The 26588-nt window shown below is 39.1% G+C and overlaps 1 long non-coding RNA gene across 1 annotated transcript; it reads right to left on the bottom strand.

The window, feature by feature from the left end:
- Positions 1–22436: 22436 nt before the first annotated feature.
- Positions 22437–25891, bottom strand: LOC104249955 (uncharacterized). Its single transcript, XR_716888.2, has 4 exons — positions 25803–25891; positions 25592–25654; positions 23134–23226; positions 22437–22975 (listed from the first exon to the last, which is right to left on the bottom strand). It is a non-coding gene; the product is annotated as an uncharacterized lncRNA (long non-coding RNA).
- Positions 25892–26588: the final 697 nt, after the last annotated feature.

The following is a 26588-nucleotide window of genomic DNA, read 5'->3' as shown; positions in this document are numbered from 1 at the left end:
TAAAGTAGCACAAAGTGTGTGTTATATATATACACACACTAACATATACTATAACAAGTTATATATACGTTATAGTATTATAGTAAAGTGTCTGTGTGTGTATGTGTGTGTCTGTTATAATACAAATAATGAATACTATTATATCAATTAATAGAATAATATTATATTGGTTTATCAATTCATTAATTATTCGTACGTAGTAATGTATAAGATTGATCATCAATTACAATATAGTTTATGCGTGTGTATGAAATTACTCATATACTTAAATATAACTTAAAATTTTCTTTACATACATACTATTATATCTATTAAAAGTAATATTCAATGATGTATATATATATATATATATATATATATATATATAAGAACATGAAGCGCTCGGAATACAGGGCCGGGTTGTTTAGGTATTGATACACTTGTAAATTGATTCATCGACTTATAACCTACTCAGATGCATCTTTAAATATTAAAAATAAAACGTCTCAATTTATATCAATTAATATGTTATAACTGATTCATCGACTTATAACCTAGTGATGAATGAATGTAATTCATTAACTTTGTTATAAACAAATAATGAACACAGTTGCATATACTATAACATGATATATATATGTAGTTAAAGTATGTGATGACCCAAAAGGTCATCACTTGTGTTGCAATGAAATTCAACGTTCTGAGGCCTTAAAACCTTCCTTAGCACCACCTTAATTTGCGTGTGCAGTCCGGGCGCGTAGCTGGAAAGCTTAAATGTGAAAATCTGTGAAAAATGATAAGTTTTGACTGTAAAATGAATAAATTTGACTTTGATCAACGTTTTGGATAAACGGACCCGGACCCGTGATTTGATGGGGCCGGACCTATAATTTGACTATCTCGGAGGTCCGTAGGAAAATATGGGACTTGGTCGTATGCTAGAAAATGAATTCCGAGGTCCCAAGCCTTAGAAATCAATTTTTGAAAAAAATTATTTTACTGAATTATCCAAGGAATAAAGAAAAGAATTAATGTTTGAAACCATTGTTATCGGGCCCGTATTTTGGTTCCGGAGCCCGGTACCAACTTGTTATAGTATTTGAAAGATAACTGTGAAATTTGGTGAAAAACAAAGTTTATTTGACGTGAGTTGGACTTCCGATTGGAGAGTTATGAACGATGAGAGTTCTTGATGAATCTGTTGAGTTTCGAGGTTTAATTCATGATTTTACATGTTATTTTGATGATGTGATTGCACGAGTAGGTCCATACGATGTTTTTGAGGATTTTATGTATATTTGGTTTGGAGCCCCGAGGGCTCGGGTGAGTTTCGGGTAGGTTCCGGGATGCCTTAGACCTAAAAACACAGTTGTTGCAGGTTCAGAGAAATTTGCAGATCATTAAACCCGCCAGTGCGGTCCGCACGAAATTGTGTGCGACCGCGGAAGGGGGCCAGTGCGGTACACGGTCGGCTTTGTGCGGTGCGCGGTGAAGGCCTGTGCGGCCGCAGTCCATTTCGTGCGGTCCGCACAGGGCAATGGACCGCAGTACCCTCAGGAAGGCCCGTGCGGCCGCTGTCCATTTTGTGCGGCCCACACAGGGGGTCTGAGAGGGGTATAAATAAACGGGATTTTCAGTCATTGTGCATTTTTCAAAACCCAAAAAATATAAGAGGCGATTTTTCAAACAACCTTTCTTCTCCAAATCAATTGTAAGTCATTTTTAACTAGTTTTCTTCAATTATTAACATCTTTTAACATGATTTCAACTTCAAATCAATGATTTTCATGGGGAAAATTGGGTGTTTTGGGTAGAACCTAGGTTTTTCAAAAATTAGGGATTTGGACCTCGATTTGAGTTCCGATTTCAAAACAAATTACATATTTGAGCTCGTGGGGGAATATGTAATCGGGTTTTGGTTCGAACCTCGGGTTTTGATCACGTGGACCCGGGGGCAATTTTGTCTTTTTGGGTAAAAACTTTGGAAAACTCTTTTTCATGCATTCAAATTGATTCATTTAGTGTTTGTTGATGTAATTAAGTTACTTGTGGCTAGATACGAGCGAATTGGCGGAGAAATCAAGGGGTAAAGCTATAATTGAAACTTGAGTTGTGTTCGAGGCATCGAGGTAAGTGTTTGGTCTAGCTTAGCTTGAGGGATTAGGAGTTGTGTCTTATTTGCTACATGTTAATTGTGGAGTACGACGTATAAGCATGGTGACGAGTATTTATACGTTGGTATCAAGCATGTCCGTGAGTTTTGTATTATAGTTGTTATGACTCCGTTGTGATTTATTGCGCTTCATATGTTATTATCACCATTGTTCCCTTGTCGGGATGTTTGTTTAGATAGTATTGTTCCCTTGCCGGGATGTTGTTGAAATATCATTATTCCCTTGTCGGAAAGTTGTTATATTGCTTTTGTTCCCTTGCCGGGATTCCTTGTGATTATTATTGGCTTGAAATGGGAGCGGGTGGTACGCCTACCACAAGATAAAATAAAATGGGAGCGGGTGGTACTCCTACCACAAGATAAAATGAAATGGGAGCGGGTGGTACGCCTACCACAAGATATGATGAAATGGGAGCGGGTGGTACGCCTACCACAAGATATGATAAAATGGGAGCGGGTGGTACGCCTACCGCAATATATAATGAAATGGGAGGGGGGTGGTACGCCTACCATGAGATAAAATGAAATGGGAGCGGGTGGCACGCCTGCCACGAGATACATGAATCGGGGTTGGGTTGCACGCCTGCAACAAGATGTGAAAAAAATAGTGAAATCTGCCTTTGTTTTTCCTCATTCTTGTTAGGGGTTGATTTTGATTCCTTTGTAATTCTCTTGATATTCTGTTTTACCTGTTATTCCCCGAAGCATGTTTCCCCCTCCTATCTTTATTTGTTTATTTCTGTATTTCTTTTCCGATGTGTGTGTATATATATATATATATAATTGCACAGGTTTATCTGGAGTCTGGTCCTCGCCTCGTCACTACCTCGCCGGGGTTAGGCCAGACTCTTACCAGCACATAGGGTTGGTTGTGCTGATGCTACACTCTGCACTTATGTGCAGATACCGAAGCAGCACTGGGTCAGCAGCAGTAGCTTGGGAGCCAGCCTTCAGTCCACCGAGATTCCGAGGTAGTCCTGCAGGCGTTCGCAGGCTCAACGTCTCTTCTATCAGTTATTTTGTTCTGTTATCATTGTATCCAAGACACACAGTGTTCCTTCTTTCAAACGTTTGTATGTACTAATCATAGATAGTTCGTGAAAGTTGTGACACTAGTTTCTGGGTAGAGGCATATGTTGATTTCCGTATTATTTTGGTTTATTTTGTTTAAGTCTTCCGCTTAATCTCATATTCCGCTATTATTTAAATGTTTATCACCTGTTAAAGCAAGTTGTTAAAAAGGATTAAAACAAAGAAGTAAAGAATTTTCTAAATTTCGTGGCTTGCCTAGCTTTTATGAGTAGGCGCCATCACGACTCCCGAGGGTGGGAAATCCGGGTCGTGACAAGTTGGTATCAGAGCTCTAGGTTACATTAGTCTCACAATTCACGGACAAGCTCAGTAGAGTCTAAGGGATTAGTACGAAGACGTCTGTATTTATCCCCCAGAGGCTACAAGGTTAGGAAAAACTTCACATTCGTTCCTTCTTGTCGTGCGGTTTGTTTCTCAATGCTAATTGAATTTCTACTATGTTCTTTCGCAGATGGAGAGAACACGCGCTTCCTCATCCACCGCTCAGCAGCCCGATCCCCCAGCAGCAGCTTCCACGAGGGGCAGAGGTCAAGGCCGAGGCCGTGCTAGAGGCCGAGGTAGGGGAGGAGCTCAGCCCCGAGTAGCAGCACCAGTGACGGAGCCTCAGGTTGATTTTTATGAGGAGGTTCTGGCCCCAGCAGTTCCGGTGAGCCCAACTCAGGTCCTAGAGGTGTTTATTGCTACCCCAGTTCTTCAGGATGCTCTGGTCCGATTAGTGGGCCTCATGGAGAGTGTCACCGGGGCAGGCTTGCTTCTTATAGCACCAGTCGTCTCTCAGGCTGGAGGAGGGGCCTAGAGTCCTGCTACTCGCACTCCGGAGCAGGTAGCTCCCTAGATTCAGACTCTAGCGGTTCAGCTAGTTGAAGCGGTTCAGTCGGGTGTGGTAGCTAAGACCGGCGATGGAGCGGCTATGTCTGCCAATGCTTTGTAAAGGCTGGATAGATTCACCAAGCTCTTCACTTCTACTTTCAGCGGTGCATCTGTTGAGGATCCCTAGGATTTCCTAGACAGCTACCATGAGGTTCTCAGGAACATGGGTATTGTTAAGACCAATGAGGTCGATTTTGCTACGTTTCGCTTGTCTAGATCCGCCAAGACTTGGTAGAGGGATTATTGCTTAGCTAGACCAGCCGGATCGCCAGCCTTGACTTGGGAGCAATTCGAACATCTATTTCTGGAGATGTTTCTCCCCATTAATCAGAGAGAGGCCTATCGGAGGCAGTTTGAGCGCCTACAGCAAGGTTCCATGACTGTTACCCAATATGAGACCAGGTTTATCGACTTAGCTCGCCATGCTCTTGTCATACTTCCTACCGAGAGAGAGGGTGAGGAGGTTTATTGATGGTCTTATTCAGCCGATTCGTCTTCAGATGGCTAGGGAGACTAGGAATGAGATATCTTTCCAGGAGGCGGCCAACGTGGCCAGGAGAGTGGAGATGGTTCTGTCACAGGGAGGTGGTCATGGGTTGGATAAGAGGCCTCGTCATTCAGGCAGATTCAGTGGTACCTCGTCTGGAGGTAGAGATTCATATGGTAGAGGCCATCCCCCTAGGCCTTTCCAGTCAGCACTCCAGGTTTCTCACGGTGCGTCAAGTAGCCGTGGTCCTCAGATGTAGTATTCTGATCAGCAGTCCTATAGTGAGCTACCAACACCTATCAGTGCACCACCGCTTCAGAGTTTCCAGGGTCGTCAGCCCCAGCAGCCGAGGACTTGTTTTACTTGTGGCGACACGAGGCACACTGCTAGGTATTGCCCTCGAGCTTCGAGCAGTTTTCCGCATCAGGGTTCCCGTGCTATGGTTCAGGCACCAGGTGTCACACAGGCCGCCCAGCCAGCTAGAGGTAGGGGTAGAGGTGCTAGATGTGGAGGTAGAAGTGCTAGAGGTGGAGCTCAGGTCGCTAGAGGTGGAGGTCAGCCAGCTGCAGGCCGTCCTAGAGATGTAATTCAGGGTGGTGGGGCCCAGCCTCGATGTTATACTCTCCCAGCCAGGCCCGAGGCTGAGACTTTAGATGTAGTTATTATAGGTACGGTTCTGGTTTATGATAGAGATGCTTCAGTGTTGTTTGATCTAGGGTCTACATACTCGTATGTGTCATCTTATTTTGCACCGTATTCGATCATGCCTAGTGATTTATTGAGTGTCCCTATTTTTGTGTCTACACCGGTGGGTGATTCTATTGTGGTCGATCGAGTCCATCGTTCTGGTGTTGTGGTGATTGAGGGTCTTGAGACTCGTGTAGATTTGTTGCTTTTAGACATGGTCGATTTCGATGTTATATTGGGGATGGACTGGTTATTACCTTACCACGCTATCTTGGACTGTCATGCCAAGACTGTGGCCTTATCTTTACCGGGTATGCCTCGTGTAGAGTGGAGAGGGACTCCTGGTCATTCTACCCGTAGTGTTATCTCTTATGTGAAGGCTTGGCGTATGGTTGAGAAGGTGTGTTTGGCCTATTTGGCATATGTTCATGATTCTAGTGCCGAGGTTCCTTCTATTGATTCTATGCTCGTTGTTTGTGAGTTTCCTAAGGTTTTCCCTTGAGACCTGCCAGGTATGCCACCCGACAGGGATATTAATTTCTACATTGATTTGGATCCGGGCACTCAGCCTATTTCTATCCCGCCGTATCATATGGCCCTGCCTGAGTTAAAAGAGCTAAATGAGCAGTTGCAAGACTTGCTTGAGAAGGGTTTCATTAGGCCAAGTGTTTCGCCTTGGGGTGCGCAGTGCGCTGGTATTATTTGTTAAGAGGAAGGACGGATCGATGAGAATGTGTATTGATTACTGGCAGTTGAACAAGGTTACAATCAAGAATAAGTATCCATTGCCGAGTATTGATGATTTGTTTGATCAGCTTCTGGGTGCCAGGGTATTTTCGAAGATTGACTTGAGATCTGGCTACCATCACTTCAGCGAGAGTTGAGCACGCGGGTTGAGTTGAGCACAGCATTTCATCCTCAGATGGATGGGCTGTCCGAGCGGACTATTCAGATTTTGGAGGATATGCTCCGAGCTTGTGTCATTGACTTTAGAGGCTCATGGGACCAGTTTTTGCCTTTAGTAGAGTTTGCCTACAACAACAGCTACTAGTCGAGTATCCAGATGGCTCCTTATGAGGCTTTATATGGTAGGCAGTGTCGGTTTCCAGTTGGATGGTTTGAGCCAGGGAAGGATTGGTTGTTGGGTATGGATCTAGTTCAGGAGGCCTTGGACAAGGTCAGGATAATTCAGGATAGGCTTCGTACAGCTCAGTCCAGGCAAAAGAGTTATACAGACCGCAAGGTTCGAGATGTGACTTTTATGGTCGTGAGCGGGTATTACTCCAAGTGTCGCCTATGAAGGGCGTGATGAGAATTGGGAAGAAAGGCAAGCTTAGCCCTAGGTTCGTTGACCCGTTTGAGATTCTTGATCAAGTGCGAGAGGTGGCTTATAGACTTGCGTTGCCGCCGAGCTTATCAGCCGTGCATCCAGTGTTTCATATGTCCATGCTTCAGAAGTATCACGGTGATCCATCCCACGTGTTAGATTTCAGTACTGTCCAGTTGGACGAGGACTTATCTTATAAGGAGGAGCCGGTGGCTATTCTAGACCGACAGGTTCGTCAGCTGAGATCGAAGAGTTTTCCTTCTGTTCGTGTTTAGTGGAGAGGTCAGCCTCCTGAGGCATCGACCTGGGAGTCCGAGTCTGATATGCGGAGCCGTTATCCCCATCTTTTCCCCGACTCAGATACTTCCTTCTTCTGTCCGTTCGAGGACGAACGATTGTTTTAGAGGTGGAGAATGTGATGACCCAAAAGGTCACCACTTGTGTTGCAATGAAATTCTACTTTCTGAGGCCTTAAATACCTCCCTTAGCACCACCTCGATTAGTGTGCACAGTCTGGGTGCGTAGCGGGAAATCTTAAATGTGAAAATCTGTGAAAAATGATAAGTTTTGACTAAAAATTAAATAAATTTGACTTCGGTCAACGTTTTGGGTAAACGGACCCGGACCACTGATTTGATGATCTTGGAGGGTCCGTAGGAAAATATGGAACTTGGGCGTATGCTCGGAAATGAATTCCGAGGTCCCAAGCCTTAGAAATCAATTTTTGAAAGAAATTGTTTTACTGAATTATCTAAGGAATAAAAAAAAGAATTAATGTTTGAAACCATTGTTATCGGGCCCGTATTTTGGTTCCAGAGCCCGGTGTCAACTTGTTATAGTATTTGAAAGATAACTGTGAAATTTGGTGAAAACGGAGTTTATTTGACGTGAGTTGGACTTCCAATTGGAGAGTTATGAACGATGAGAGTTCTTGATGAATATGTTGAGTTTCGAGGTTTAATTCATGATTTTACATGTTATTTTGATGATGTGATCGCACGAGTAGGTCCATACGATGTTTTTGAGGATTTTGTGTATATTTGGTTTCGAGTCCCGAGGGCTCGGGTGAGTTTTGGGTAGGTACCGGGATGCCTTAGGCCTAAAAACACAGTTGTTGCAGGTTCAGAGAAATTTGCAAATCTCTGAACCTGCCAGTGCGGTCCGCACGAAATTGTGTGCGACCGCGGAAAGGGGCCAGTGCGGTCCGCGGCCGGCTTTGTGCGGTGCGCGGTGAAGGCCTGTGCGGACGTAGTCCATTTCGTACGGTCTGCACAAGGCACTGGACCGCAGTACCCTGAGGAAGGCCTGTGCGACCGCAGTCCATTTTGTGCGGCCCGCACAGGGGGTCTGAGAGGGGTATAAATAGACGGGATTTTTAGTCATTGTGCATTTTTCAAAACCCAAAAAACATAAGAGTCGATTTTTCAAACAACCTTTATTCTCCAAATCAATTGTAAGTCGTTTTTAACTAGTTTTCTTCAATCATTAACATCTTTTAACATGATTTCAACTTCAAATCAATGATTTTCATGGGGAAAATTAGGTGTTTTGGGTAGAACCTAGGTTTTTGAAAAATTAGGGATTTGGACCTCGATTTGAGGTCTTATTTCAAAACAAATTACATATTTGAGCTCGTGGGGGAATGGGTAATCGGGTTTTGGTTTGAACCTCGGGTTTTGACCACGTGGGCCCGGGGGCGATTTTGACTTTTTGGGTAAAACTTTGGAAAACTCATTTTCATGCATTCAAATTGATTCATTTAGCGTTTATTGATGTAATTAAGTAACTTGTGGCTAGATACGAGCGAATTGGCGGAGGAATCAAGGGGTAAAGCTATAATTGAAACTTGAGTTGTGTTCGAGGCATCGAGGTAAGTGTTCGGTCTAACCTTAGCTTGAGGGATTAGGAGTTGTGTCTTATTTTCCACATGTTAATTTTGGAATACGACGTATAGGCATGGTGATAAGTATCTATACGTTGGTGTCAAGCATGCCCGTCAGTCTTGTATTATAGTTGTTATGATTCCGTTGTAATTTATTGAACTTCATATGTTATTATCACCATTTTCCCTTGCCGGGATGTTTGTTTGATATTAATGATCCCATGTCGGGATATTTGTTTAGATAGTATTGTTTCCTTGCCGGGATGTTGTTGAAATATCATTGTTCCCTTGCCGGGAAGTTGTTATATTGCTTTTGTTCCCTTGCAGGGATTCCTTGTGATTATTATTGGCTTAAAATGGGAGCGAGTGGTACGCCTACCACAAGATAAAATGAAATGGGAGCAGGTGGTACGCCTACCATAAGATAAAATGAAACGGGAGCGAGTGGTACGCCTACCACAATATATGATGAAACGGGAGCGGGTGGTACGCCTACCACAAGATATGATAAAATGGGAGCGGGTGGTATGCCTACCACAAGACATAATGAAATGGGAGCGGGTGGTACACCTACCACGAGATAAAATGAAATAGGAGAGGGTGGCACGCCTGCCACGAGATACAGGAATCGGGATCGGATTGCACGCCTGCAACAAGATGTGAAAAGAAAGTGAAATCTGCCTTTTTTTTCCTCATTCTTCTTATGGGTTGATTTTGATTCCTTTATAATTCTCTTGATATTCTGTTTTACCTATTATTCCTCGAAGCATGTTTCCCCCACCTATCTTTATTTGTTTATTTCTGTATTTTTTTCCGTTGTATATATATATATATATATATATATATATATATATATATATATATATATATATATAATTGCACAGGTTTATCTGGTGTATGGTCCTAACCTCGTCACTACCTCGCCGGGGTTAGGCTAGGCACTTACCAGCACATGGGGTCGGTTGTGCTGATGCTACACTATGCACTTATGAGCAGATACCGGAGCAGCACTAGGTCAGTAGCAGTAGCTTGGGAACCAGCCTTCAGTCCACCGAGATTCCGAGGTAGTCCTGCAGGCGTTCGCAGGCTCAACGTCTCTTCTATCAGTTATTTTGTTTTGTTATCATTGTATTCGAGACAGACAGTGTTCCTTCTTTCAAACGTTTGTATGTAGTAATCATAGATAGTCCATGAAAGTTGTGACACCAGTTTCTGGGTAGAGGCATATGTTGATTTTCGTATTATTTTGGTTTATTTTGTTTAAGTCTTCCGCTTAATATCATATTCCGTTATTATTTAAATGTTTATCACCTGTTAAAGCAAGTTGTTAAAAAGGATTAAAACAAAGAAGTAAGGAATTTTTTAAATTTCGTGGCTTGCCTAGCTTCTACGAGTAGGCGCCATCACGACTCCCGAGGGTGGGAAATCCGGGTCGTGACAAAGTAGCACAAAGTGTGTGTTATATATATACACATACTAACATATATTATAACAAGTTATATATACGTTATAGTATTACAATGAAGTGTCTGTGTGTATGTGTGTGTGTGTATATACACACACACACACAAAATTCATAGAATAGTATTATATTGGTTTATCAATTCATTAATTATTCATACGTAGTAATGTATAAGATTGATCATCAATTATAATATAGTTTATGCGTGTGTATGAAATTACTCATATACTTAAATATAACTTAAAAAATTCCTTTACATACATGCTATTATAATCTATTAAAAGTAATTACCTAGTTAAAATTAATTTTTTTTAAAGATTATGCTTATAGTTTTTAATTATTTATAATAACTGTATTTAAATAAAATAATATTTATAGCTAATAAGATTTTTTTATAGCTTATAATATTTAAAAACCAAAATAGAAAAAAAAGTTATTTAATTTTTTTAGAAATAGCGACCAACGTTGGTCGCTATTTTGGTCAAACAGTCAAAAACTACCAACCAACGTTGGTCGCTATTTTGGTCAAACAGTCAAAATGTAATTAGCTACCAAAAATAGCGACCAACATTGGTCGCTTTTTGTAAATCCGACTCAAAAACGGTTTTCCCCTCCCATTCTCTTATTTTCTAAAACAAATTTCCCCAACTCTCTCTCATCACATTCCCCTCCCCTTCTCTATTTCCCTCACACAAATCAATCCCCCCACCCCGCGCCACCACTGTGACCGCTTGAGCCACCGCCGGAGCCGCCGCTGTCGCTGCCCCTTCTCTCCTTCTCTGTAACGACCCGACCGATCGTTTTGAGCTCTCGTGCATCATTCAGCAGTTTGAGTCCATGAGCAACATCGCTTCAGGTATTATGACTTATACGCGTGGTCGGAATTGAATTTCGAAAAGTTCAGAGTTGATTTGAAAAGAGAATTCTCATTTCGGAAGCTTTAAGTTGAAAGAATTAACTAGGATTTGACTTTTGAGTAAACGATCTCGGAATCGAGATTTGGGGTGATCCAGTAGGTTCGTATAATGATTTCGGACTTAGGCGTATGCCCGGATCGGGTTTTGGATGACCCGAAAGCGTTTTGGCGCCCATTGTGGAAGTTAGCATTTTGGAAGAAATTTCATAAGTTTGGGTTGAAGTGCATTTCAGTGTTACCGATGTCCGTTTGGGATTCCGAGTCTGGGAGTAGCTCCATATGGTGATTCTGGTGTTGGGAGCGCGATCGGAAGTGAATTTGGAGGTTAGTGGATCATTTGGAGATTTTTGAGAAGTTTGACCGGAAGTGGACTTTTTGGTATCGGGGTCGGAATCTGATTCCGAAAGTTGGAGTAGGTCCGTAATGTTGAAATGACTTGTGTGCAAAATTTGAAGTCAATCGGACGTGATTTGATACGTTTAAATATCGAAAGTAGAAATTTGAGATTTTAAAGTTCATAAAGCTTGGATTGGAGGTCGATTCATGGTTTTAGCATGGTTTGATATGATTTGAGGCCTCGAGCAAGTCCGTAATATGTTTTGGGACTGGTTGGTATGATTATTTTGGGGTCCCGGGGGCCTCGGGTGGATTCCGGGTGGTTAACGAAATGAAAATGGAATTTGGAGAAGTGCTGAAGCATCTACTTCTATCATAATCGCACCTGCGGTACTTGTGTTGCAAGTGAATTCAGTGTTCCGAGGCCTAAAACCTCCCTTTTACCCCACCTTGATTTACGTACGTGGTATGGACCTATATCCGGAAAGCCTTCTATGTGAAAATATGAGAAATAGAAAACTTCTAGAGTTAAAATTTGATTATTGTTGACTTTGGTCAACATTTTGAGCAAACGGACCCGGATCCGTATTTCGACGATTTCGGGAGGTCCGCAATAAAATATGGGACTTGGGCGTATGCCCGGAAATGAATTCCGAGGTCCCAAGCCTTAGAAATCAATTTTTGAAAGAAATTATTTTACTGAATTATCTAAGAAATGAAGAAAAGAATTAATTTTTGAAACCAATGTTATCGGGCCCGTATTTTGGTTCTGGAGCCCGGTACAAACTTGTTATAGTATTTGAAAGATAATTGTGAAATTTGGTGAAAACGGAGTTTATTTGACGTGAGTTAGACTTCCGGTTGAAGAGTTATGAACTTTGAGAGTTCTTGATGAAAATGTTGAGTTTTGAGGTTTAATTCATGATTTTACATGTTATTTTGATGATGTGATCGCACGAACTGGTCCATATGATGTCTTTGAGTTAGTATGCACACTTAGTTTGGAGTTCCGAGGGCTCGGGTGAGTTTCGGGTAGGTTCCGGGATGTCTTAGGCTTAAAACATGGATGTTGCAGGTTCAGAGAAGTGCAAATCTCTGAACCCGCCAGTGCTGACCGCACTGGTTTAAGTGCTGTCTGCGGTGGGGGTTGTGCGACCGCACTCGATTTTGTGCGGTCCGTACAGGTTCACTGGTCCGACTTCGGAAGCCTATATCTTTTGATCTACAAGAATTTTGAGATGATTCAAAAAAGAAAGTTGTAGCCCTTCGTGTTTAGTTTCCAGAAAGCTAAAAATATCACAATTTGGACATCTGTAGAGAAAATTATGGACAAAATACAAAAGCATGTCACTGCAGTCCACATGGGAGTTGTGCGGCCGCACTCGATTTTGTTCGGTCCGTACAGGGGGTCTGAGAGGGGTATATTAAAATGGGATTTTCAGTTATTTTTCATTTTTCAAAACCCCAAAAAACATAAGAGGCGATTTTTCAAATAACCTTTCTTCTCCAAAACATTGGTAAGTGATTTCTAGCTCATTTTCTTCAATCATTAACATTTTTTCACATGATTTCAACTCAAAATCAATGATTTTCATGGGGGGAATTGGGTGTTCTGGGTAGGACCTAGGTTTTTTTTAAAAAAAAAAGGATTTGGACCTCGATTTGAGGTCCGATTTCAAAATAAATTATATATTTAGGTTCGGGGGTTAATGGGTAATCGGGTTTTGGTTCGAACCTTGGGTTTTGACCATGTGGGCTCGGGGGCGATTTTTGACTTTTTGGGAAAAATACTATGAAACCTATTTTCATGCATTAGAATTGGTATATTTAGCATTTATTAATGTTATTAAGTAACTTGTGGCTAGATACGAGCGAGTTAGTGGTGGAATCAAGAGGTAAAGCGATAGTTGAGGCTTGAATTGTGTCCGTGGCATCGAGGTAAGTGTTTTGTCTAACATTCGCTTGAGGGATTAGGAGTTGTGTCATATTTGATACATGTCAATTGTGGAGTACGAAGTATAGGCATGGTGACGAATATCTATACGTTGGTGTCAAGCATGCCCGTGAGTCTTGTATTATAATTGTTATGACTCCTTTGTGGTTTATTGCGCTTTATGCTTCATATGTTATTACCACCATTGTTCCCTTGCCGGGATGTTTGTTTTGATAGTATTGTTCCCTTGCCGGGATGTTGTTGAAATATCATTGTTCCCTTGCCGGGAAGTTGTTATATTGCTCTTGTTCCCTTATCGGGATTCCTTGTGATTATTGTTGGCTTGTAACTGGGAGCGGGTGGTACGCCTACCACAAGATATAATGAAATGGGAGCGGGTGGTACGCCTACCACAAGATATAATGAAATGGGAGCGGGTGGTACGCCTACCACGAGATAATGAAATGGGAGCGGGTGGTACGCCTACCACAAGATATAATGAAATGGAAGCGGGTGGTACGCCTACCACAAGATAAATGAAATGGGAGTGGGTGGTACGCCTACCACAAGATATAATAAAATGGGAGCTGGTGGTACGCATACCACGAGATAAATAAAATGGGAGCAGGTGGCACGCCTGCCACGAGATACAGGAAATGGGATTGGGTTGCACGCCTGCAACAAGATGTGAAAAGAAAGTGAAATCTGCCTTTGTTTTCCTTATTCTTGTTAGTGGTTGGATTTTGATTCCTTTATAGTTCTCTTGATATTCTATTTTACCTGTTATTCCCCGAAGCATGTTTCCCCCTCCTATCTTTACTTGTTTATTCCTGCTTTACTTTCTGCTGTATATTATATAACTGCGCAGGTTTATTTGACGGTCTGGTCCTAGCCTCGTCAGTACTTCACCGAGGTTAGGCTAGACACTTAGTTGGAGGCTACCTTCAGTCCACGCGGAGATCCAAGGTAGACCTGCAGGCGTCTGCAGGCCCTGGCATCTCCTCTATCTTTTATTTCCTGTTTCATCTTTTTGCTTCAGAAACAATGTGTCTTTTATTCTCGGACCTTGTATTTAGAAGTCTTAGACCATCTGTGACACTGTGACACCATGTTTTGGGTGATTAAGGCTTAAGTAGTTGTAATAGCTACAGAATCAGATATTTTATTGTTTTTCTTCCGCTTAATTAAATATTCCGCTGTTTATACGTTATTGCTTTATATCTGTTAAAAAGAATTAATTGGATAATCGAGTAATTAGTTTAAAGGATTGGCTTGTCTAGCTCACATTAGTAGGCGCCATCACGACTCCCGAGGGTGGAAAATTCGGGTCGTGACAGGTTGGTCGACTGCAGGTGCGAGACCACAGAAGTGGTCATAGCCTCGCAGATGCAGCCCAGAGTTAGCCAGGCCAAACCGCAGAAGCGGCTTCGCAGATGCGGCTTCAAGACCGCAAAAGCAATCCCAGCACTTTTAGCCAATTCCGCATATGCGGCCTCCCTTTACAGATGCGGGACCGCAAATACGGTCCTCTGACCGCAGATGCGGAAACTGCTGAAGCAGTTAGCTTCATTTAAGTCGAGCCCCAGCCATTTTTGACCATTTGGCACTCGGGTATTGAGTGATTTTGGAGCTCTTGAGAAGGTATTTCCACATAGCATCATGAGATAAGTTCATCCCCCTTATTTCTAAGTTTAACACTCGGGTTTTTGGTAGATTAACACCTAAAGATTTGGAGAAATCAAGGGGTTAGAGCTAGACCTAGGGTTTTAATAAAACTTAGATTTTACCACGAAATTGGTTATGAAATAGATTAGAAATCATATTATTGATCCTTAGGTTATAGAGAACAACTTCCTTCGGAAATTTTCAGAATCCGGGCACATGGGCCCGGGGATGAATTTTAGGAACCTTACATTTAGGGTTGGAAAATTGGTTTAATAATTAGAATGTGAACTTTTGAGCATGTATTGACTAGTTCCTACCCTATTTGAATAGTTTTGGATCATTCGGCTCCAAATTGGAGGTTTGAGCGCGTTCTTGAATCGGAATATAGGCTTCGGAGCGAGGTGAGTCTCCTTTCTAACCTTTTAAGAGGGAATTGTCCCCATAGGTGAGTTAATTGGTTATGTTCTCCTATTTGTGGGGGCTACGTACGCACGAGGTGACAAGAGTCCGTGCGTAGCTACTATTATGCTATTGTCCGGATAGTCTAGGACCCAAAAACATGTTGTACTTGGAAAAATTTGTAATCCTATTGGCGGTTTGACTTACTTAAATTCTATCGAATTGGTAAATGAATTTCTAAAAGGATTAAACTTCATTTTTCTTAAATAGTTAAAAAAGGAGGATTTGGATTTTCATTGGATAGTTGTTCCCTAATGAAGTTTGGATTAACTGTTTGAATATGTGATTCTATGTGTAACTGCGTCGCATGTATGATTCGCGAGCAGGATGTTTGTTTATTTTATGTTGACCGCATCGCATGGAGGATTCGCGAGCGGGGTAATAGATTCATCTATGGTTAGCGTCGTTCGACCCTCGGCAATGCACATTTTACATTTCTGTTGGATCGGGCCGTACGACCTTGGCATGATTTACGCATGCTTGTATTGCTTGCCTTGAAACTTATTGAAGTTGTTATTTCCCCTTCCCGGTTTGAGAATATGTGTATAAATGATGAAAAAAAGGAAATTTGGAAATTTCGTATAAAAGAAAGAATTGTTTACATGTTTCATCCTATTGAAAGTACAACTCCTGTTTATATAAATCCTCGATTTATCATATTACGGAATAATCATTATTGGACCACTAGTAAGTGTCGAAGTCGACCTCTCGTCTCTACTTCTTCGAGATTAGACGGGATACTCATTGGGTACACGTTGTTTTCGTACTCATGCTACACTTGTTGTGCATTTTTGTTGCACAGGCACATGCATCACTAGTGGTCTGGCAGGCATAGGAGCATGGTTGATACAGAGACTTAGGTGAGTTGCAGTTCTCGAGATGACCCGCAGCCAGTACAGTCTCTTCCAGATTATTGTATTTAGTTTCTGTCCAATTTGTATTCTGGACGGTTGTTGTATTGTATTGCTTCCTAGAAATAGCTCATGCACTTGTGACACCGGGTTCTGGGATAGTTATGGGGTATTTTGTATTGACTTCTTGACATGTATATTTAATTTGAATTGAGTATCTTTTACTAGTAAAAATTGAAGAAAAAATAGACTTTTTCACAATTGTTTAAATGAGAGTTTAATTAGGTATTTATGGTTGGCTTGCCTGACAGCGGTGTTCAGGCCATCACGACCATTAATGGATTTTGGATCGTGACATTCTCCACCTAAAAAAACCTAGGTTTGAATTATAACCTTGAATCTTTGTTATTTCTAGTTTTTGTTTCAATTATTTCAATATTGTAGCTTAAGGATATGAATTAGTGTCTAAATTCTTTGAACATTGTATTTTATTGAGGATTAGGGTTTAGATCTTGTTTTAGTTAGCTTTGTTAATTAATTTTATTAACTAATTAGTTTAATTAGTGTTGAATTTAGTTTAGTTAGATTTGAATTATACTTTGTATTGTCTTGATAGTTTAGTTAGAATCTAGGGTTTAGGATATGAATTGAACCTTAAGGATATGAATTGGACTTTTAGGATATGAATTGGACTTTTAGTTTATATATTGGAATTTTAGTTTATGATTTGAACTTTTAATTTATGAATTGAACTTTTTGGATATGAATTGGACTTTTAGTTTATGTATTGGAATTTTAGTTTATGATTTGAAATTTTAGGATATGAATTAAACTTTTGTGGATATGAATTGAAATTTTAGGATATGAATTGAACCTTTAGGATATGAATTGAGTCTTTGGGATATGAATTGAACTTTTAGGATATGAATTGAGCCTTTAGGATATGAATTGAACCTTTAGGATATGAATTGGACTTTTAGTTTATTTATTGGAATTTTAGTTTATAAATTGAAATTTTAGGATATGAATTGAACTTTTGTGGATATGAATTGAAATTTTAGGATATGAATTGGACTTTTAGGATATGAATTGAACTTTTAGGATATGAATTGGACTTTTAGGATATGAATTGGACTTTTAGTTTATGTATTGGAATTTTAGTTTATGATTTGAACTTTTAATTTATGAATTGAACTTTTTGGATATGAATTGGACTTTTAGTTTATGTATTGGAATTTTAGTTTATGATTTGAAATTTTAGGGTATGAATTGAATTTTTGTGGATATGATTTGAAATTTTAGGATATGAATTGAACCTTTAAGATATGAATTGAACCTTTAGGATATGAATGTGACGACCCAAAAGGGTCATCACCTATTTGTAATTGCATTATGTGCTTCCGAGGCCTTGAAAACCTCATTTAGACTCTCCTCGATTTGCGTGCGCAGTCCGGGCGCGTAGCCGGAAAGCTTAAATATGAAATTCTGTGAAAAATGATGAAATTTGAGTTTAAAATGAATAAATTTGACTTCGGTCAACATTTTAGGTAAATGGACCCGGGCCCGTAGTTTGACGATCCCGGAGGGTCCGTAGGAAAAAATGGGACTCGGGCATATGTCCGGAATTGAATTCCGAGGTCTCGAGCCCGAGAAATGAATTTTTAAAGGAAATTGTTTTTCTGAAATTGTTAAGGAAAATTGAAATAAAATTTGATTAGAACGTGTTGGTATGGGGCCCGTATTTTGGTTTCGGCGCCCAGTACAGGTCTTATATATGATTTAAGATGTTTCTGTAAAGTTTGGTTTAAATCGGACGTCGTTTGACGTGTTTCGGACTTGAAATCCTAAATTTGAAACTTGATGAAGTATTTGGAAAAATTCTTGATTTTGAGGTTTGATTCATTGTTTTTGAGGTTATTTAGGCTATTTGATCGCAATGATAGGTTCGTATGATGATGTTGAGTTAGTGCATTTGTTTGGTTAGGAGCCCCGAGGGCTCGGGAGTGTTTCGGAGGTGTTTTGGAGTGGTTTTAGACTTATGAAAGTTGCAGGTTTCCAGTTCTGGTATGGTCTTCTTCGCGTTCGCGGGAGAACCCTTGCGAACGCGATGAGTAAATTTGCTGAAGGAAATTCCCTTCCACGCGAACGCATAGACCAGGTCGCGAACGCGAGGGCTCGAGGAGCTACAGCTTCGCGAACGCAAGCCCCTATCCGCGAACACGAAGGGCCAAAAAGCCTGACCCATCGCGAATGCGAGAGGTCTATCGCGAACGCGTAGTCATTTTGCCCAGTTATTTTAAAGTTCCAAAACAGAACCAAAAACGGGATTTCATAACATTTTCATAAACCCTTTCTTCTCCAAAGCTCCTAGGCGATTTTTGAAGCATTTCTTCACCAAAGTTTCTTGGGTAAGCATTGTTTAACTCGTTTTCTTCATTTTCCATCAACATCTATTGAAATTCTAGGCCTAAAACATGTAATTAAGGGTAGAAATTAGGGAATTGGGTAGAGTTAGGGCTTTTTGATTTTCTTGATTTAAACCTCATTTTGGGGTCGAATTTGAAAACAAATTATATATGCGGGCTCGTGGGTGAATGGGTGATTTGAATTTGGTCCGAACCTTGTGTTTTGACCAAACGGGTCCGGGGTCGATTTTTGGGATTTGGGGAAGAATGATTGGAAAGCTATAATTAGGCATTGGGTTCGCATTGTTTAGCATTTATTGATGTATTGAAGCCATTATTGTATAGATACAATTGATTTGGAGCCAAATTCGAGAGGAAAAACGGTAATTGAGGATTGAATTGGCCGTGGAAGTTTGAGGTAAGTGTTCGGTCTAACCTCAGCTTGAGGGATTAGGAGTTGAGTCCTATTTGCTACTTGCTTCTTGTTGAGTGCGACGTATAGGCATGGTGACGAGTATCTATACGTTGTTGTTGAGCCTGACCGTAAGTCTTAAATTTGAACATTGTTGTGCTCTTAGATGGAACTTCGGATGCTTTAATTAATGATCTCCTATATTGAGTAAAGATTGATTTTATCCTCGTAGATATTAGTTATGATTGAGTATTGTCATTAATTGAGTTAAGCACAAAATGATTTAAGATTTGGTTATAGCTGATTCTCCCTTGCCGGGATGACTATTTCGATATTGTTGTTCTCTTGCCGGGAAGTTATTATATTATTTTTGTTCCCTTACCGGGATTTCTTGTAATTTTGTGATGACTTGAAAATTGGAGCGGTTGGTACGCCTACCACAAGATATAATGAAATGGGAGCGGATGGTACGCCTACCACAAGATATGATGAAACGGGAGCGGGTGGTACGCCTACCACAAGATCGATAAAATGGGAGCGGGTGGTACGCCTACCACGAGATATAATGAAATGGGAGCGGGTGGTACGCCTACCACAACATATAATGAAATGGGAGTGGGTGGTACGCCTACCACAAGATATGAGAAATGCGATCGGGTTGCACACCTGCAACAAGATGAAACTGAAAGTGAAAGTTGCCTTATTTCTTTTTATCCGTGTTAGAAGTTAAGTTGTAGTTTCCTTATTATTCTTTGATATTCTATTTTATCTGCTACCCCCGAAGCATATTCCCCTTCCCCAGCTTTGATTGCTTATTACCTGTTTATTTTTTCCGTCATATATTATATAACTGCATGGGTTTATCTGGAGTTTGGTCCTAGCCTCGTCACTACCTCGCCGGGGTTAGGCCAGACACTTACCAGCACATGGGGTCGGTTGTGCTGATGCTACACTCTGCACTTATGTGTAGATACCAGAGCAGCGTTTGAGCAGCAACATTAGCTCGGTAGCCAGCGTTCAGTCCACCTAGACACCGAGGTAGTCTTGCAGGCGTCCGCAGGCCCGACGTCTACTCTATCCTATTTTATATTCTGTTATCTCATGTATTCGAGACAAACAGTGTTATCTTTCTTTCAAACTGATATATGTAGTATTCTTAGTAGTCCGTGGATGATGTGACACCAGGTTCTGAGTAGAGGCATGTATTGGTTTCTAGATATTTGGGTTTCATATTTATTTAAGACTTCCGCTAAATTTTATTTTCTGTTGTCATTTAAATGCTTAACCATTGATAATTTAACTAGCGAAACATGTATAAAAAACGAATGAGTTAGTGGTTTCTAAGTTCATGGCTTGCCTAACTTCTATGAGTAGGCGTCATCACGACTCCCGAGGGTGGGAATTCCGGGTCATGACAATGAATTGGACTTTTAGTTTATGTATTGGAATTTTTGTTTATAAAATGAAATTTTAGGATATGAATTGAACTTTTGTGGATATGAATAGAACCTTTAGGATATGAATTGGACTTTTAGGATATGAATTGAACTATTAGGATATGAATTGAACTTTTAGGATATGAATTGAACCTTTAGGATATGAGTTGGACTTTTAGTTTATGTATTGGAATTTTAGTTTATAAATTGAAATTTTAGGATATGAATTGAACTTTTGTGGATATGAATTGAAATTTAGGATATGAATTGAACCTTTAGGATATGAATTGAAATTTTTGTGTATGAATTGAACTTTTAGGATATGAATTGAGCCTTTAGGATATGAATTGAGACTTTAGGATATGAATTGAACTTGTAGGATATGAATTGAGCCTTTAGGATATGAATTGAACCTTTAGGATATGAATTAGACTTTTAGTTTATGTATTGGAATTTTAGTTTATAAATTGAAATTTTAGGATATGAATTGAACTTTTGTGGATATGAATTGAAATTTTAGGATGTGAATTGAAATTTTTGTGTACGAATTGAACTTTTAGGATATGAATTGAGCCTTTAGGATATGAATTGAAATTTTTGTGTATGAATTGAACGTTTAGGATATGAATTGAGCATTTAGGGTATGAATTAAACTTTTAGGATATGAATTGGACTTTTAGTTTATGTATTGGAATTTTTGGGTATGAATTGAATTTTTAGGATATGAATTGAGCCTTTAGGATACGAATTGAACCTTTAGGATATGAATTGGACTTTTAGGATATGAATTGAGCCTTTAGGATACGAATTAAACCTTTAGGATATGAATTGGACTTTTAGTTTATATATTGGAATTTTAGTTTATAAATTAAAATTTTAGGATATGAATTGAAATTGTTATGTATGAATTGAAATTTTTGTGTATGAATTGAACTTTTGGGATATGAATTGAGCCTTTAGGATATGAATTGAACCTTTAGGATATGAATTGGACTTTTAGTTTATGTATTGGAATTTTAGTTTATAAATTGAAATTTTAGGATATGAATTGAACTTTTGTGGATATGAATTGAAATTTAGTACCAAGTTATTCTCTGTATCCAAGTTCATCCCGAATAATAGTACTACGAGGATAATCACCAAAGCCACAAACAGCCTTATGATGCCAATGAAACAAGATGAGCTATTCAATGAGACTCGTATTGTAAAGAAGAAGAAAGAGACTGATCCAGAAATGTGGGTCGAAGGCTGAGCCTCGACTATACATGTAAGTTTTTTACTTTTCATTAAGTATTTTGATTTACTTTTATATAAATTTTGAAATACTAATTCAATGTAATTTTTCTTATAGGGTCGCTTCACAACTGACATGGAGGAATTCATACGCAGTCAGCCACCTAATGAGTCGGGCGAGACAATCCAACTTTCGGACGAGGATGCTAAAAGAACACTCCATGAGTACTTTATATACTTTGAACTAGACAATAGAACCAGTTTTGGAATGGGCTTGTAATAAGCGTTAACTTAGTTTTGTTAGCTTAATGGGTTAGTTCTATTGAACTTTATACTTTGTTGGTTTTAATGTTGTTGTTGTTGTTGGTATTGTTGTTGTTGTTTCTTGTAATAGGGAATTTGGTATGCTGGTAGGTGGTGTAGCTGCCAAAACAGGCAATTTCTGCCAAAATTATACCTAGAAAAGCGACCAACTTTGGTCACTTTTCTATTTAAAAAATATATTTCTAGGCAATAGCGACCAAGGTTGGTCGCTAATTAACCCAGATTTCTTAAAAAGCGACCAACTTTGGTCTCTATTTTATTTAAAAAAATAATTTCTGGAAAATAGCGACCAATTATGGTCGCTTATGTTTAAAAAAAAATTTAAAAAAAAGCGACCAACTTTGGTCGCTAGTTTCCAGATTTTAAATATAATATTTAATTTACAGACCAAAGTTGGTCGCTATATTTTGATTAATAATAAATTAAAAAAAAATGTAATTTAAATATAGAGACCAACTTTGGTCGGTATATTGTTTATCCCGAATATTTGGTCTCTAAGGTAAAGGGACCAGCAAAATAGCGACCAAGTCATTTTGGACGCTTTTTGACCTGTAAGCGACCAACTTTGGTTGCTTTTTGTGGTCGCTTTTTCCGGATTTTTAGTAGTGAATTTCTGATTTACGTACAGATGGTTGATATTGTAGCATCCAATCTTGAAAATCTTCACATTGATTGTATGTTGAAAGTAATTGGAATAACTGCTTGCAAATCATTGAAAAGATTGTACCTCCATCTTGTGCGTGTCACCGTTGAAAATCTTTTCAAGTCTACCCAATCTTGAAGACTTGTGCTTACTCAGTTGCAGTGAATTGAAGAGAATCAAGATCACAAACGACAAGCCGGCTTGAGAATCTTGATGTATCATTTTGCTTTAATATTGAACTGCATACTCCTAACTTAACAAGCTTCTCTTATGCTTGTATTAATCAGCTGCCTACACTCAAATTGAAAGCTTCAGCCTTGCTAAAAGTGCGACTATTCTTGTACCAGGGACAGACACTTGATGATAGTCGTTGGTAGTCCGAGCTCATGAGATTTCTTGGATGCTTCAAGCAATCAAAGGGTATTATATTGTGTTAGGATGCGATCATGCGACAGTGAAAAGGCGATAGTTATAACAAAGAAGACGAGAAAAAACTTGGTTCCTCCACTCTATGATACTGATTGCTTGCATATAGAATTTAGAAGTGCTGCAGAGAATTACTCAGTTTTGGACGTTCTTGATAGTTTGCTTTGGATTTGTCCTTAACTGGACACCCTATGCTTTGTTCGACGTAGTCTAGGCTTGAAGAGTACCCTGAAATTTATATATGAAGATGTATCAGATGAAGATGAGAAAACATGTTGTGCATCTCTACCTTTAAAATGTTGGAAGCATAAGCTAAAGGATGCCAAAATGGATAACTTTACATGTATGGAGCAACAAGAGCTGAGAAATTATCTTTTCAAAAATGAAAATGAAAACGCATGAGCGAGAGAGAGAGCTGCCGTTCCCAAGAAATTAAATGCAGCCTTTGAGTCCAAGCTTTTACTTCAATAAATTTACTTTACGCAAAAGTTTCATGATTTTTTGTGTCTAGTTCAACCAGAAACCAACTCTCCATCTCCATTTGGGATTTGCGAAAACATTTGATAAATGGCCGAGGGCAAATGTTCTCGCACACAAATATATTTTGGGATTTGCGAAAATATTTACCTGGTTTGCATAACAAATCTCATCCCTCAAACCAAGTGCAAATGTTCCAAAAATGAAGAGGGCAAATCATGTTCTCGCACACAAGTTATTAATTTGGTAAACACCTTGAGAAACTTATTGCGCATTTTCTAATTTTATAGGATTGACTGGCTACCTTTTCCTCTGTTAGTTTAGCGCTTGTTGTCATGAATAAGGTTTATCAGTCAATATGATTACGCCTTTCGGTTCAATTTATATGGTAGTGTCTGATTATGCATTAAATTTAAGAGAGAAAAAAGAATTCTTATGATTTTAAGTATATCATGATATTTTCATACGTATAAAAATATAATAGTAAGGGAGATTTAAATGAAAATTATTTTCAAATAGATATCATTCTTTTTTAAAATAAAATAATAATAAAAGTAATAGGTTATATGTGTATCCCTGTTATATTTTGATGATCCAACAAACTTAGCGTTAAAAACCAGATAAGGAACCTGATACACATCCTCAAGAACTTAAAGATCAACAAGTCTCCAGTTGCAGACACAGTTCAACTCTTCAGAGTCCAAGGAACAGCAGAGGGAACAGATAGCTATCAGTTCCCGAGGTGACTGTATGTCACGACCCAATTCTGAACAAGTCGGGACCGGCACTCAATCACTAAGCATGATCAAGCGAACCATCTCGGCTTATCAAATTTATTATAACTTCAAACTTTATATGCAACAAGGCGATACTCTAACCAAATACTTTTGATTAATTTAAATATTTAAATAAATCAACTCCAAAACTTTATTCGTAGTAACTACTGAATTACTGCTAAGTTATTATTAAAAATATCTGAATCTTAACCCAACGACTATGTCTATGAAGCCTCTACTGATAAACTGACGCATTGCTCAGACATGAGATTTCCTGGCCAGTTCTCTAAGCGAACAAAGAAATAACTAAATAAAGATGACTCTAAGGAATACACCACGAACAAAAGCGGAGCTCACCAATAGCACTGGAAGAGAAGGAAGTCCTAACCCGAATCCTGTTCGCCTGCAAAACCGGTTCCTACATTGTACCGCAGACCAACATAGGTTCCCAAAAGAGAACGCCAGTACCATCCATTGTACTCAGTGAGTCTCAACAACAGGGGGCGAAACTTTAATATCATATATATTACGAGCAAATGTTCTAAATGCATGTAAAATATAAAGCTTATAAGAATAATTCTAAATAATTGCATAATAGCAGTTTATGAACATTCTAAAGAAATTCTTTTCTTTTTCTTTCTTATAAAAGAAATACTTCACTTTATACTTTGGGAGTTCCAACTATCCTGACTTAATTTTGTCTCAGTCACCGTGTGATCGGCACGGGTTCGATCCCAACCTGATCAAATAGGCCCAATCCTCGAGGTGCCACTCGCTTCATGGTTCTCAGCGCTCATGTATCATATCTTAGTTTGGCTAGGTAAATTCTCAGCAACGAGTCCCTCGGCTCGTGTGCTCCCTACTTTGGCACAAGTAGTTTCAGGAAGTCAATGCCTTGGTCAGGACCCTCGGCCTGGACGATGACCCCTTCTCAGAATAAAGGAGAATCCCAAAAATCTTTTCTTTCTAAAACTTCTTCTTGTGACTTTTCAAGTCCAAATCTTTTCTTTATAGAATATCATGTACATGCTCATGTTGATATCCTTAAATGTAAAGCATGACATAAGAATGAAATAAACATGTAAAGTGTTTCTAAAGATTCTTGCTTCTTCATAAATTTTCAACATAAAAATAGCATATATGAATAGGACAAAAATCTGAAAATTTATGCACATATATCATAATAAATCATCTTAACTTTTGTTCGAACAATTCTAAGTTAGTAGGTACTCGCTCGCTCTAATTAAGTAAATATAAACTCTTTTAAGCAATTCATCAAACACTTTGTATGCGTGCTTTTGTGAGTTAAACCACTTTAGTAAAGAGTTATATCAGCTCACCTCAAAACTTCTCGAGCCAATACGTAGGCCCCAGTCCAATTGACACCAGTCAAACAATCGATTCTACAACAACCAATACATTTTAATTAATTTTAAAGTTTCGCACCTAAACACGGAACTTTACTGTTGATATAGAGAAAGAAGGGAATTAACTATTCTATTCTTACCTATTACTATTGTAGAGTAATTGACAATAGGGAATTTTATATACCTGAGTTCAAGAATTAGTGGTTTGTATAGAACCCTCAAATTTATTTTTTTTGGTTCCTGACGTGCCTTGCGATTGCTGCGTAAAAGAACAACATTTTGTTTTTGTTTTTTGGTATAAAGCTGTGTTCCGTTTTTTTTTTTTTTGAAATAAGACTTTGCTTAAAGTCTTGCATTCCACAGCCCTTTATGGGCTAAGGCACGTGCTCCCTTTTTTTTGTTTTGTTTTCTTTTTTTTCTTTTCTTTTCTTTTTTTTGTTAACTTAACTAATAATTAATGATACCCATCTTTAATAATTAACAATATTAAAACTATTAATATTTTTCTAATTGTATATCCAATATATATATATATATATATATATAGCCAATATAAAAATAATAAAAATAGTAATAATTTAGTTCTATAGTTAGTGTGTCTCGAAACTTTAATAAATTTGAGGAGTGTTACACTGTACAAGTCAACTCCCCCAGCTGTAAAATTGTTGCATGCACATGCAACAGTGCGAAAACAGTATAACAATCAACTTTATGGAGAATGCCCTTTACCTATCTTGCTTGCATCATTCAAGTGATGTCACAAATGAATTATTAACATCAAGCAAAGGTAAAAAAACACTTGCACATCAAGAATTGATCAAGCATTCTCTCAAGTCATCTATCAATCTTGCAAGTGACACTCAAGGGCATCAAGAACAAAGAACAACATAACAACGGACCAATTCCCTGTATCGAGTTAGGACCAATTCTCTATTTGTAATTCCTACTTAGCTTAGTTAGAAGCATTGTG

This window comes from Nicotiana sylvestris, chromosome 5 (assembly GCF_000393655.2).
Source record: "Nicotiana sylvestris chromosome 5, ASM39365v2, whole genome shotgun sequence".
Classification (NCBI taxonomy): Eukaryota; Viridiplantae; Streptophyta; class Magnoliopsida; order Solanales; family Solanaceae; genus Nicotiana; species Nicotiana sylvestris.
Note: the sequence above shows the minus strand (reverse complement) of the source record. Positions and strands in the feature narration are given on the sequence as shown.